The following is a 15,907-nucleotide window of genomic DNA, read 5'->3' on the forward strand; positions in this document are numbered from 1 at the left end:
AAGATTATATAAGTGGCACGAGCCATGTAACTACAGCAATGAGGTTTAAAATGATAATAAGCAGCATCGTCTTGAGAATGTCATGGCTATTAAATTTGACGTAGTTTTAATTAATGCAAACAATAAAATCAAAGTCACTCGATTACTCAGCTGAACCTTCTGTGTATCAGTCAAGTCTCCATCCCACTGAGACCTGAGCTTTTGTTTGGGGTGGAGTTTTTATTTCACCTAGCTATTTGGGATTGTTTGTCCTCAGATGGGGACAGTTTAAAGTAGAACACAATAAAGCTACCGTTATTTGACAAAGTATAAAAGACTGTATTAAGCAGAATGAAGTATAAGGTGCAGAAATATCAAATTTTTATGTCCCCATATGAAAACTTGGGGTGTCAGGAGGGTATGGGGGGGCACAGAATAAGTATCTTTAGCCTACTTGCAGTTGCATCTTCCTCTGCAAGCTGCTTGGCAACCCAAATCCATGTCAGATCCTCCTCTTTTTTTTGATGCTTACACATACAAGGTTATACCGAAACAAATGGGTAGGTCACAAAAAAGAGCCTTACCTCCAAATATAAATTACTGCTGATTTGAAATGAATGTCTTCCTTTTAACTAAGTTGGATCTGCCAAAATAAAGTTTGAGGCAAACTCAAAGAAGAGAAACCACAGAAATGTGCGGAGTCAGTCTATGTAAGGTTGATTTAATTTGGCAAATAGTTTCATGAACTTAAAAAAATTCTGATTAGCTTTTATTGCACTTTAGAATTTCTCATATAATAAATACATTATTGTAGATTTCTTTCAACAGTTATACAAATAGAACAATGTCCATTGTCATATCTTTTTAAACTGGTTCATGTAGGTCTGTGCCAGAATTTAATGGGTTCTTCCTCTGGCTGATGGTCCAGCTCTCTGCTCAGTTACACGATTTTTGGCTCTAGATTTTGTGATCTTTCCTGCTGACAAAAAGCACTGAAAGTATACCTCTGCTTTTCCCTTGGCAGAGGAATGACGAGTATATTATTGAGAGGCATTCACACCTCATTGCCGACTCTTCAAATTGAGACCGAATACTGCTGAGTAAGGCTGAACGATGCTCTTCTCTGACGCAGACAAACGGAAGCAGATATTTCGGTCTTCATTTGCGGACGTGTGGGGCTCGCTCATGTGTCTTGGGGAAACTGTGACGAATGTATTACAGGCAGGAGACCGCCGGCCTCTGGCAGGCTTATCGGAGCAGAGAGCAGCCGCCGCATCAGCCTCAGCTAACGGGCTGATTATAACTGCAGATTCAACCTTTGATGACTACGGAGAGGCGTCTGTATTGAAATGCAGAAAATTTAAGAGGATGTGAAGGAGAAAAAACTTGTTACGCCTCCACAAGTCTTCTAAAATCAAGGTTTCAAAACAAAACAAGAGGCAGCAGAGTGAAATTGCTTCTTTTGCTGAATACAGTTTTTCTTATGTCAACTTTGTGTCTTTACTGGAGAATGTTTTCCACCCAGCTTCGAAAAACTAGACTTGATCTTTCCTCTTTGCCTTTTATTTTCCGTCTAAAGCTGCAACTCTTACATCTCCACAGAGTGGAAACTGGTGCTCATTCTGTCTGCCATTAAGGCACATAAATAAATGCTGAATTTTGTGACTTTTAAAGAAAGGCTGCATATTGTACTGAGAACTGGTGACTGTGGAGGCCATTTGAGTACAATGAGCTAAGTCCAAAAAAACAATTTGAGATGATTTGAGCTTTGTCAGAAGATGGGTACACTGTAGTCATAAAGAAGATGGACCTGTTCAGCAACAATACACTAAGCTGTGGTGTTCAAATGTTGCTCAGCTGGTAAGCATTGTACATGAAAGCTATATCAAATCTGATTGTCTATAATTTAGCAACATCCAGCATGGTGATGGCAGAGGGATAAAAGCTGTTCCTTTAGTCTGTTTTTTGTTTTTTTTTGTCTTTATGGATCCAAAACATGCCTGAAGGTAGATGTTCAAACAGTACATGACCGAGACATGATGGGTCTTGAAGGATTTGGGTGATTTTCTTGAGACAATGGGAGTTTTGTAGTTCTTCAAGTAACTGCACAGCCAGAATTACTGATACAAGGCAGGATGGATCCATGCTTCCATGTCATTTATGCCAAGTTCTGACCCTACCATCCAAATTACAGCACAACTCGTGGCTTGGGCAATGGTTGTTTGATCGGTTGAGTTACTGTTGCCTTTCAATCAGCCCAAAGCCATTCTCCTCTGACCTCTGGCATCAACAAGGTATTTTCAACCAGAAAACTTCCACCCAGTGGAAATGTTCTCTTTCTCAGATCGTTCTCTGAAAACAATAGAGATGGTTGTGTTGAACCATCCAAGTAGATCAGCAGTTTCTGAAACACTCAGACTCAGACACTTAAATCGCTTTTCTCCTCCATTTGAACTTCAATGGATCGTCTTAACCATGGCCACATGCCTTAATGCACTGATTTGCTGCCGTGTGATTGGATAATTAAACATTTGCAGTAACAAGCTCTTGAACAGGTGTACCTTACCAAGCGGCCGGTGAATATATTTTTCATAGCCAAGCTGGTCTCATATGTGACACGCTGAGAAGTCTATTATCTGAGCACAGGAGAGAAAAATTAATGAATAGTATGAAACAGGCAGCTATATACTGGCCTTTAAAATTCACTACATAAAGAAATTGGTCTGCTGGAAATTCTTATCTGGAAAAAGTAACAGTAAAATATCATTCACACTTAAAATGTGTTAATATTGACAGTCAAGGCTCGTTTTTGGCTTTTACATTCTGGATTATTCCAGAATTATTTTTTTCAAGCTCTACCCAATCATCATCTGAATAAATGTTCCTCATTAATTTCACATGTAAACGGTGCCGTTTCTGCTTTATCCTTTGCACAAGCTCTTCCTTCTGGTTTAGTTCAGCTTTTTGAACTGTAGGGATGTGATTTGTGTCAGGTTGAGGTGGCAGAGGTGTTACATTTGTTCCAACAGCTTTAGCTCTTTTTCAGTGATATGTGCGCAGGTCTGTCACTGGCTTTGGATTACTTGTGGCTCACAAAGATGGAGGTGTACGAAGACAACACAAGCAGATGACAGGTGACGTTTTTCAGGAAAAGTCTGCAACAAGTCTGTGATTCATCAAGTGTGCTGAAGTAAGAGATGATCGAGTTAATTAGCCTCTTTCAAGCCGAGTTGAGCAGGTATTTTTTCCCCAGTCTTCCATTGGCAGTGAAGCTGAGCAGACTCCTCACCTGTTTCGCCCAGCACGTGTCTCAGTCCTCTCTCCGTCACTGTAAAGTCTGTGCTGAAGTGGCAGGGGCAGCAGATGGAGCAGATGTCAGTGTCAACGCTCTGCATGTGTGCAGAGATGCAGCATTTCTCAACCCACCCACACACTGTCTTCTCAGGCAGACTGTGCCTGCTGCTCTGCTCATTTCAGACTCCTCACTAAGGTAAAGCAAAGCTGAATTTCTTCAGCTTATATACTGGCAATAAATATCACATTCAAAGAGAGAAATTCGCACAGTCATGCCCTAAAATATTTTTTAATGTAACATCTATACAGTATGTAGGTAAGCTGGACTGACAGATTAATAGATGACAGTCTCAGGATGCACAGATTCAGATGGTTTCATGCATGAAAATCTCAGAAACTAACTTGTCAGAGTAGGTGATCTCAAAAAAGGTTTATCTAACATTAGCAATTTTTGCCACTAATTGGTGATTTACAATGCAATATGAAAATATAATATTCATTGTGCTACACAACATATGAATCTTTGCTGCTTGTGTTGTCTGTGTTGACTTTCAGCCTGGTGTGAGACTCTTCTGTTGTTGTGTTGCTCTTCTCTGTTCTCTGTTTCACTGTGTGCATGTGTGTATCCAGAATATTAACTAAACAGAAGTAGCTGTCATCAAAGTGATTTGGCTCTTTTCACCTTCTCTTAGTCAGTGTTTCAAGGTTTTCGACACTCTCCTGGTAAACCGAATGAGGTGCCTGTGGCTTGCCTGTCTTGGTTGTTGGTCGTCTTGGCTGTTTTGATGTAATGAAGCATCCACAAATATTCCAAAAAACCCATCGTGATCATGTTTACAATTGCCACAAAACACAATGTGATTGAGCAAAATGCGTTGCTATTTTTTAAATCAGCAACCCCAATTTAGCAGTGTTGAGGTGTTAGATTTTTATACAGCAGATGTGATGTAGGGTGGTGAAAATGCACTTCATTAACAAGTGCGAGCACCTCTGTAAGAGCAGATGCTTTGGCACTTTTGAAAAAAAAAAAAAATCCATAAATTCATTCATTTGTACATGTACAATGACAAAGGGCTATTCTATTCTATTTGCTAGTGAGGTGAATTTAGCTGTATATTTAGCCTCTTCTCTCTAAAACGAAGACTTGCATCTGAACAAAGCACAAGACTTCTTGTTTGGACCAAAGTAGGGATGTCTGACCGCAATGCCACAATTAGGGAATACCTAACAAAGCATATCAGCACAAACACCTCATACCAACTACCAAGCGTGGTGGTGGAGGGGCAATGATTTGGGTTTATTTTGCTGCCACAGGACCTGGAAACCTTGAAGTCACTGAATCTACCATGAACGCCTCTGTGTACCAAAATATTCTAGAGTCAAATGTGAGGTCATCAATTTGACAGCTAAAACTTGGCTAAAACTGCGTCATGCAATAGGATGATGATTCCAAGTGCAGCAGAAAATCCACAACAAAATTGCTGTAAAAGGAAAAGAATCAAAATTGTGCAATGGTCGGGTAAAAATCCTGATCTCACAATGTCTGAAATGCTGTGGTGGGACTTTAAGAGAGCTGTGCATAAACAAATGCATGCAAACCCCACTGAACTGAACTGATATTGTAAAAGAGTGAGCCATGATTCCACAACAACAATGTACGATCCACATGAAAACCTTCTTTTCCATGTGACTACAGGTAAAAGTACAAAAACTACCAGCTTAAAAATGTTATTATAAGTACTAGTATTAGGCATAATAATACACTTATAACATTTGTATTAATGTGTACATTTGTTGTAGAGGTGTTACTAGTCTTTATCACTTTATATATTGTTGCCTAGCTTCAACATATTCAGCATAAGTAATATAATAATACATGTAATATTCTCAATCACAGGATAAACACAGAGGATTTAAAAAGAACAATTTTCCATCTGAGATCAAATAAAAGCTTAAAGTGACAAAAAAATGACTGAAGGACAAGTGCAAGGATCTGAACGCTGCACTTAAGTTCAGTGATTTTTAGTTTAGTTGATTTTTTTCACTGCTAATCTGCATCAGGCTGAGCTGGATTTTATACATATAACACACAGAGGAAATTATCCACCTGTTGTCTTAACCACTTATCTCTCCAGGGGGCTGGAGCCCATCCCAGCTGACAAATTGTGCTAATGTTAATTAATCGTCCATAATATACCAAGTTTAATGATCTGCATGTTTGCAGCAGAGACATTTGAATATGGTTGTTTTTTTAAGGCAGAAAAACTAGACTACATTTTTTTTTGTTTTGGATATGGAAACAGAAAACACAAACTCTGCAGAGAAAATCGATCGATTGGTTTCAGAGCTTCTCCTTTGCTGCTGTCTTATTGATTTTTAACTTTGCTGCTATTCAGGGAATAGGGAAAAAGATGTCTCTCATATCTGTGTGTTGCTGAGAGGCTCACTCGCACACACGGATTTGTACTACCTTTGTGAGGACAGTAGTTCCTTTCTTTAACCATCACAGCTAAATGAATAATCCAAGCTCTTATTGTGGCTCTAACCTAAGCCGTAAACTCGACCTTACAAGGACACACACACACACCATGCATCCTTTGGTCATTATTGCTAGCCGGTGATTAACACAGAGGTGAACCCATCAACACAAGAGGTTACCTTGGCAACCAGGTCTGTGGCATGCTGGAGTCTGAGCGATGAAGTGGTGGAGAGGAGGGGCAGGGGGCCAGCTCCGTGGAGACGCACACACACACACGCTCACCCTGTTGCTCATGCTCATCTGTTGGGCAGAGGAGTCGTGACTAAACCAGAGCAGTGAAGTCTGCCGTAGCCCCCCTCCCCTCTTCTCCCCCACCCATCCGTCTGTGTGCAATTTTTCTCAGCGACTCACTGTCATGGAGGGAGCCATTCAGCACTCAGTAAGATAATATTATTGGGATGAGAAGAGATGCCGCCACTGTACGGAGGATGTGTGTTTGTATTTGTGTGTGTGCTGTCTCGTTCCTTTTGTGCAGCGTCACATGTGCGTATGCGCGCGTTTGATGTCAGAGCGGATCAGAGTGACGGGGAGGCTTCCCGCTGAGCTCAGCCTCCACGCTGCTCTCACATGTTGCCACAGCAAACACTTAGATCCCATGTCTATTTACCACCGTCACAGCTGGAGCGATTGGGGTGCCTGTGGGATCAGCGGCAACTTTATTTAGATGTGCACACACACAGAGACACACACACGCCTGCATCTGACCACAAAACACTTTCCATTCTCCTCATATTACCACCCTCTGGCCCAGCAGTCACACACACACACACACAGCACCATGGACAGAAATAAACATCTCTAGTGTTACCAGCCAGCTGGGATCAGATTTTCACACTTTGCTTTTACTTTCTCAGAGATAATCATTCCTCTAATTATCCGCAAGACGACACAGATACTCTGATAATCTGCAGGTCGCACACCCATCTTGAGATAAAGATGTTCTGGTCTCTCTTGCATGTGTTTCTGCCTCAGCTCTCACAGCATGACTCCAAAAGGTGCTCGCCTGTCTTCTACAGCTTTCCCCCTCAGTGATTTTTCACAGCCGTGCTCATCATTCAGCGTTTGGATTGACAGATCTGTGCTGGCTCTCAGAAAGTGTAAATAAGTAGCCATAACTGGGAAGCACAGGTTATTGAGTGTCCGCGCGTTTGAGGGATGTGCGCAGGATTTTAAGGTTAAATCGCCGTGGCACCCTCTCCACATCAGTTATCTGGTGTTACAGGCGGTCAGGGTTAATCAATGTCACTTCGCCGCTCGTTCGGAGCAGACAGCTTCTTCACAACGTGGCTGCAGGTGCTTGTTATTATGGCAATGGTGTCATTGTAAATTTTCAGCCTCCATGGCAGACTGTGGAGACATATTAAACAGGAGCGTCTTCCCAGAATGCCTCTGACTCATCTGACATTTCAGTCTGAACCCCAGTCCCTGTCTCTGCAGCCTGCAGCTCTGTCGTCCTCCCTCTCTCTCTCTCTCTCCGTTTCCATCTCCATCCATCTCGTCTCTCACTTTTCACTGTTCTAATTCAAGGTTAGCCATTCTTAACACATCTATCACTCGTCTTTTACTCCTTGCTCGTTTCATTCACAGACATTCGGTGTCACAGTTTCCCCCTTAAACATTCGTCAGGTGAATTTCAATCAGCTCGAGCTGATACCTCTCCTCTGCATTTTTCTTGTCAGGATGCATTTTAAGTACAGGATCACAAATCGGTGTCAGTCTGTCACTTTTTCCCCTCATAAAGCAGAACCAGTCTGCCTCAAACCTTTTTTTTTATTGGTACTGCTGCTGTTTGTTTCCACTTGATTGAATTTGGAATGTAATTAGGAGTGACTGAGGCCGGGGCCATGGGTTTACGGGTAGCGTAATATCTCCCCTAGGAGCCCTTTGAAATAGAATTGACTTTGGAAGGCACGTCTAATTACGGTTTTGCACATGGATATATTCACTAAGGGTTGCACAGAAAGCCGCGCAGATGCAGCTGCAATCTCCAAGGTCTCCGAGCTGTGGCCATTGATGGTCAGAGCTGTTTTCTTCCAGGCAGGGCATAATGAGATTTGAAATAACAGACCTAAAGAACAGTCAGTATATTTGTTTTCCATGTACGCCTGTAGCCTGCCATGCCAAGGCAACATTTAAATTGGTAATGTGCACGCCCTCAGTAGCATACTAAAGCGGATATGTATTGCCTGAGCCGCTGTGGAGTGTGGTCCTACATTGTTTATTACATCTCCAACTCGGTTTGCTCGTGGGTTTTATAAGTTCAAGACCTGCAACACGATCACACGTCTCTGCAGGCGGTCAAATAAATAGTTCACGTTGTTTGTGAAGCTACAGTATCGAGCGTTCCTCTTGTATGATGCAGCTGTCTGCACACAAACGAAAGAGGTGAAGAAAACACCTTGTGAGTGTATTAGCACATATAATATAGCAGCGTAGCAGCGTAGCAGAGGGGTACATTTATTGCTGCAGCCTGTTACACCCTGTCTTATTTGAAACAATAACAGGAGTATAGATAGATTAAATAAACAGGTTACGAGACAGGAAGCATGATAAAAAAGAGTGCGCTATGTTGAATCGTAAACAAGCAGTGGCATGCTGTGTGTGTGTGTGTGTGAGAGAGATAATAAATGATTGATCAGATGATCTGTGTTTTTCAGACAAAGTACCAGTGAATAAATTGTTAACACACTAATTCAACAGGATAACTGAGAACTGCCTGGATGAATTCCTGAAGGAACAAATACGAGCAGTTTGATCAGTGTCCTTCAGATGAAAGTAAACTGTAAAATTAATACGAGTTGGCTGTGCTTACAAATATATGCAAAATCAGCGCATCAGCAAAATTAAATTGAAAAGTTAGCAGAAACCTTTGTCACTTATCTTGATTGCCCAACACTTTAATTCATTTACAGGGTGTCAAATATTGATACTACAGTCGTGTGAAAACAAAGGTTTTTGCAGTTTTCCATTGTGTCAGTTCATTGAGGTTTGTGGTTTGGTCGTTTATGTTCTCTTAAGGTCCCGCCAAAGCATTTCAATTGGGCCTGGAGGTCTGGACTTTGACTGAACCACTGCAACACCTTGATTCTTTCCTTTTTCTGTTGCATATTTTCTGCTGTGCTTGGGATCATTGTCCTGTCATATGATCCAGTTTCAGCCAAGCTTAACTGTCAGGTATACAGCCTGTTCTAGAATACTTCAGAAGTTCACGGTCGACTCAATGACCGCAAGGTTCCCAGGTCCCTTGGCTGCAAAACAAACACCCCTGCACCACGGGGCTGACAGTTAGTGTGAGGTATTTGTGTTGATATTCTGTGTTTGGTTTTGACATTATGGCCAAACATCCCCACTTTGGTCTCCTCTGTCCAAAGGACGATGTTCCAGAAGTCCTGTGGCTGGTTCAGATGCAATTTTGTTGCCATGTTTTTCTTAGAGAGAAGAGACTTTTTTCTTCCAAACAACCCATATTTGTTTTGTTTTTTTTCATAGATAGAAACCTCTGTTGACCATATTGAGTAGTCCAGGAGCAGTCAGTCCAGTGTGAGTGGGTGTATGTGTGTGTTAGTGATGAGGGGGCTTATTGAGAATTCAGCAGCTTGATGGCTGGGGGATAGAAGCTGATGCAGAATCTAGCTGTTCTGCTGCAGATGCTGCAAACGTTGCAAATGGGCGGGGAGAGGTGAGCTCTCCTCAATCAGCACAAAAACTAATTTCTGCTCCAATTTGAAAGACCAGGCTATTATCTGTCCACTCAGGAACTTTGTGCTGCTGACCACCAGGTGTGACTCTGCTGCGTCCTACTGATTTTTGTTTTTCAACATTTTGAGTCAAGTTTTTAGTGTTGCCTCCGTCTACCAGCTGGCTCACTTCCTCTGCATAGGCCTAGCTGTCATTATCTCACATGAGACCTGCTACTGTTGTAAACATACTTCACAGGGTTATTAGTGGTAGATCTGGCACAGCAGTCGTGGGTCATCAGAGTGGACAGCAGTGGGATCAGGACGCGGCCCTGATGGCAGCTCAGGGAGATGATGCTAGAGGCATGTTTTACCTGCCCAAACAAACTGGGCTCTGGTGAGGCAGTCTAACAGCCAGTTACACAGGTAAACCAGTTTATCTAAGTGTTGTGGAATGATGGTGTTAACTGCTAAACTGATATCCATGAACAGCATTTGTATGTATTTTATTCTCCTCTAGATGTGCCCGTCTTAGAAGCAGCACAGAGGGCATGGTGTCTTCTATGCAGCGATATGGGCAGTAAACAAACTGGAATGGGTTGAATGCAGGACGTAGTCAGAAACAATGTGGTCCTTTACCAGCCTCTCAAAGCACTTCTTCATTATGTGGATGAATGCTACAGGGCAGTAATCATTAAGATGAGTGACTGTGGGTATTTTTGGGTACTGGAATGATGGCAGCAGTCTTGAAACAAGATGCTATGACAGCCTTGTTCAGTGACATGTTGAAGATTTCTGTGAGAACCAGAGCTAATTGGTTGGCATATTCCTTAAGGGGCCCATCCTGGTATGTTTTCAGGGTCCAATGCTCCCTTTATGTTCACTTTTCTCAAGGTCTTCCAGACATGAGCTGTTTCAAGACTAAATGCCTGCACATCAGGGTGTGGCACACCTGTCTTTACAGGTGTTGTTAAGCACTGTGAACCTCCCAAAATGTTTGTTTAGCTTGATTAAAAAGATTGTACTGTTAGAGTCCATAATGGCTTTGATACCCTGCCACATTCATCTGGTACTTACAGGGTCAATGGAGAAGTTTCTGTATTCTTGTACTGTGGTTTTGCTTGGCTGCTCTTCTGGAATGATTCATGTTGGCTCTTGCTCTAGTGCCACAATGTCATCTCATTTAAACACATCATTTTGTGCTTTGAGCATCGCATGTACCTCTTTACTCATTCACAGTTGATTGTTGTCCAGTATGATGATGTTTCTGGTGACAGAGACATCTTCCATGCACTTCTGAATGTATGCAGACACAGACTTGGCATGCTCGTTCGCATTTGCATGTTGATTGTCAGTTGCAGCTGCCAGGAACATGTCCCAGTAAGTATATTCAAAGCAGAGCAGTCCTGTAATGCTTTCAATGCTCCTGTAGGCCAGACTCTCACTTGCTTCACGGTGGGTTTTTCTCTGATTAGCAAGGGCTTGTATGTAGGAATCAGTATCACAGAAAGAGCCAAAGTGAGGAAGGGGTGCTGCCTTAAATGTTTCCTTTATGTTTGAATAGACTAAGTCCAGTGTGTTCTTTTCACTAGTTGCAAAATCTACATAATGATGAAAATGAGGGAGAACTGTTTTCATGCAGGCCTGATTAAAGTCTCCTGTTACAATGAAAACACCATCTGGATAAGTATTTTGCAAGTCATTGATGGCAGTAGAGAGTATTCAGGGCTTCCTTGATATTTGCACTGCAGGGAATGTGCACAGCTGTGATGATAATAACAGTAAATTCCCTGGTCAGGTAGAAGACGGCTAGATCTTACAGTCAAAAACTCTGTGTGTGAAGAGCTGTGACTTGAGTTCAGTATTTTTGCACAAGCTCTTATAAGTGCAAATGCACACACAACACTACAGGTAATAAGAGCACAGCTTCTGTCTGACCAGAATATTATTGTATCACTTGGGATGGATGGATTTAGCCATGTCTTAGCCTCTTGTTATCCATTTGGTTTTAGCTTCTGGTAGTCCAGTTTGTTCTCCAAGAAGCGCAGACGTTAGCAAGGAGGACGTAAGGTCTTGGGTCCTTGTCTGCATCCTGCATGGGCGATCTCCCCTTCATCCATCAACTGCAATGCTTTCTATTTTTCTATTGCACCACCTCCTTCTACTCCACTAGCAGATAATGCGGGTAGGAGACTTTACTGCTTGATGTAGCAATCATAGCTCATGCAGCTTGTGTAGCCGGCTACGCAGACTTTACAGAGTGCTTGCATGTATAGTTCCTAAACTGTTGGTTTCACAAAGTCCTACCAATGACTGACAGTTGTATATTAGTTTGGCTTTACCATCCAGCAGATTCACAGCCAAACGATCCAGTTTAAGGGGATTTGACACATTAAATGTCTTTTACTATCAGGAGCCAGTGCAGCTGCAGCCAAATAAGGTGCCACCATCTGGCATCAAGTTAACTCTAACATTTAACATGCTAACTGAAGCCTGTAGAGTCTGAGATGTAGCTCTTGGGTATTTTTATGAGCATTGCATAGTCTCATTTTGGGGTGAATTTTCATCCACTCCTGGGAAGATTGTAGCATTGCCTTACACAACTAAATGCTCCAGAAAAGCAAACTGCCAAATCTTCTGCTTTTATAGATGTGGTCATAGATACCTGCTGATAATCAGTTAATCAGCTTTAACCTAATCACTTAAGGGTGTGCTTAGGTTTTTAGATTAAATATACCTAGTATATTTTGGTTTAGCTGACCAAAAAATCTTAATGTGCTCCAATCAGTGTTTAGCTACAGGACACTGTTTTAATATGTTAACAAACAATCCTAGTCTCATTCATGGAGGCCAAAAGTTAGTCTAGGAGGGTGTGACTCCTGTAGATGAAAAAGAAGTCTGTAGATAATGAACCTCTACTTTCTTGAGCTATGACCTAAATATAAAGTTAAGTATACAGTGTAAGGCATTGGTTGAAAATGCTCACTTTGTAAATTACTGTCTGCATTTAGAATAAACTCAATTATAAAACAATAAAACAGTGTCTGTGTCTATGCTCTGAATGGCTATGATTCACCTTTTGCTTGAGGCGTCCTTTTTGGAAAAAAACAAGATGTCGATGGTCATGGTGGAAAACACGACTACAGCAAGTACAGCTCTTGGATTCCTGAGTGCTGCTCTTCATACATCCATTAACTCGTTTATTTTCTGTTTTACACTTCAGAGGCACAGCATTCATGCTGGTATCATTACTAAAGTGTATTGGTGATGAATCATCCTCTTCAATTAATCAGTAACAGCCTAATGTTGCAAATAGAAAAAACAGTAAATTGTCAGTGTTTTAGAGACCCAAGCAAAATTTCACAAACCAAGTTTTTAAGGGGAGCTTACAACTTTTTTTAAAGAACAGTTCACATCCTGGTTTTAAATGCTACACCAAATATACTGACATGTGAGCCTAAAATGATTTTATACAAAATATAAACTACCACAACCTCAAATAACCAGATGGATGGATGAACAGGGGAAATATGGTTAAGTAGAATAAATGATTACAGAGATTACAGAGTTTGGCTGGAAGATATCAGTGTGGTGGGATTGTGTCTGTAGTCTTCATTAAGTCCTGTTTATAATCATTTAAAGAAGCAAAAAAGAGTTTCATTCTGACTTTAGTGATTCCATTAACAGGTTTGTTTGTTCCATAGCTGTAGCTCACAGTTTTCAGGGAGGTGCTTGATCCTCCCACAGCTTCTGTATGAGGAGTGATTGATGCCAGGGACACAGTAGCATTCGAGGCACACCTGCCTCTGACTGCTGATTCTCACCTCGCCACTTTTACATCATATTCAGTGCTTTTTAGTAATAAATAGTCTTGACTTTTTATTAATTAAATCAAGCATAGCTATAACCTTGTGGGAAACGTTCTTGGGATTATAGAATTAAAACACTGATAAATTATTCATTTCTTTCCACTCGTTGTCAGCCTAAATTAGCTGTGATAGATTTCAAACTAAATGGTGGTCAGAGCATGGCTGAACTAAGGTCAGTAGCCCTGATTAAGGGGTTACCACACAGAACTGCAGCTGAAATAACAGTAAATATTTCCAAGTTGGACAGAAGAGAAGAGGGGAGTATAAGGAGCCTGTTGCACTGCAAAACAACAAGGCCTACTTTATAATCACATGTCACATGGCAACTGTGAAATCACACAGCCTTATCATCTTCTACTGGGATTTAAAGGTGTGCCAGATTTAGTGCAGTCTTCTCCTGAACAATAGGCATGGCCACCTGCTCATCAGCGCTGGTATAGGAATTGAAGAAGCCGAAACAGGAAGTTTGACAGAGTTTCCTCCAGGAAGTCTCATCTTTTCAAGCTGCAGCGTCTTCCTCTTTATATCCAGGGAACCTAAAATTTATTTATATAGCACATTTCACAGATAAAAATCACAAAGTGCTTCCAATGATCAGACATACAAGTTATTAATTAAAAGCTTGAAATGGCAGTAAAGCCAGATATGACTGTACAATCACCAGTCTGCCTGAAAAGCCCGAAAAACCTAGTACAGAATGGGTCAAATGATCAGGTTTCAACAGGTCAAGATATACTGGGAGTTCACCGTGCAACAAAAGTCACTAAAATTTTAAATGAACAAAATTTACTGGCACTGAAGAGAAGCTGTTTATGAGACCTCTTGTTTGTACCAGTTAAAAGTCTTGCCGCTGCATTCTGTAAGAAAATCCAGAGCTGTTAGCAAGTAAAAGCCCTGAGGAGTTTGGAAAGTTGTCTGATTCAAATAAAAAACAGTTCACCATTTGTTTACTGTTTCTCAAGAGACATTGAATCGTCAAATATGTAAAGCTATAAGCTTGAAATGGCAGTAAAGCCAGATATGACTACCACTAAACACTTTTTGACACGCACTGCTGTTTATGAGTGTGACATGAGCAAAGTGTTGCATTCAAATAAAGCACATTTGTACTTCACATGCTTTTAATATTTTTAAATATTTTTTATTGCATTGAATGAAAGCACATCTAACAGCAACAGCCCCACAGCCTTGAGACAGCATTAAACCTGTAGAAAGATAAAACAAGTAGATGTAAATACAAACTAATTATTCCTAATTCAGAAATGCCAGTACAGGACTCCAGGACCTCTCAGTTATATTGAGTCTGTTCTCACTGAGATGTCTCTGTAGATACTTGTTCAAAGCTCAAATGTGGGTACAAAGTTCTTTTTCCACTGCTGTAGTATTAACTTTTTGCAATCACCATTCTGAGCAGAATTGCAATCGTTCATACTTGTTTACAGAAATCAAAGAGCTGGTCACATCAAGTATAGCTATAAATGCATCCAGTAGTCAGCTCTCTCCAAATGCTTCAGAGTAACAGTGAAAAAAATGCTCTTACAGTAAGTGGTGGGTTTTGTACAGGACCAGAATAAATGAGTCAGATTACCAGCGGCAGATTTACATCTATGATAGACAGGTGAAATATCAAAGAACAGAGTGTGAAGCCTTTCTCTGGAGTAATATAACCTAGGTTAGCCTACATCTGACATTTACTACACAAATATGTGTATTCTCCAAATGTTCTTCCCACACCTGATTGTTTACTTCCACATTCACTTCATCCACTCGGACATGTCTAATTCCAGAGACAGTTTTTATAGTGCCTGGTAGAAAACAAAATACTGACTTTAAGCTGTCAATACTGAAATTATTCATGACATCCAGGGTCTCATGACCAAAGATAAGCATGTTTTCTAATATAATCTTGAATTTTTAAGCAGTGGTAAAATCCTGATGCAAGAATTTTATAAACATTCTGTAAATTGTGTAAATGAGGCAAACGTATTTTCACTATCAGCATCCTCACTGTTTTTTATACCTTTCTGTTTCCAGATAGTAAAGGCTACACTCAGTTGATGAATACCTTTCTATGTTTTATCGGAGCTTTAATGTGTCATTTTGTCTGCATCCATATTCTCAATATGTAATTGATAACAAGACTGTCACTAAAATATGATTAACTGTGTGCTTTTTGTTTTGATTTTTTTGTTTCAGCATCGCGTGCATCTCATTATTCTACATGGGCATACTGACTGAGTTTGATCACACTACTCATAGTAATCTGAATATGTTCATGTAAACAGGTTTTTCCTGACTCATCCAGCAAGTGTGTTTGTTGCTGCTGATTGATTCTTTCTGTTTGTTTGTTTTGGTCATAATATACAATAATAAAGCTCATACAAACTTTTTTTTCATAAAAACACACATTAGAAAATCTACTTCCAGTAGAAAAGCTTGGGATAACATCAGCAAATAACCGTGGCTGTGAATATTTACTGAATGCCACAATGTGCTGGATGGCTCTAATAAAATTCTGGTTTGTGATTTATATCACACTGTATGGAGTC

The sequence above is a fragment of the Oreochromis aureus genome, linkage group 14, assembly GCF_013358895.1.
Source record: "Oreochromis aureus strain Israel breed Guangdong linkage group 14, ZZ_aureus, whole genome shotgun sequence".
NCBI lineage: Eukaryota > Metazoa > Chordata > Actinopteri > Cichliformes > Cichlidae > Oreochromis > Oreochromis aureus.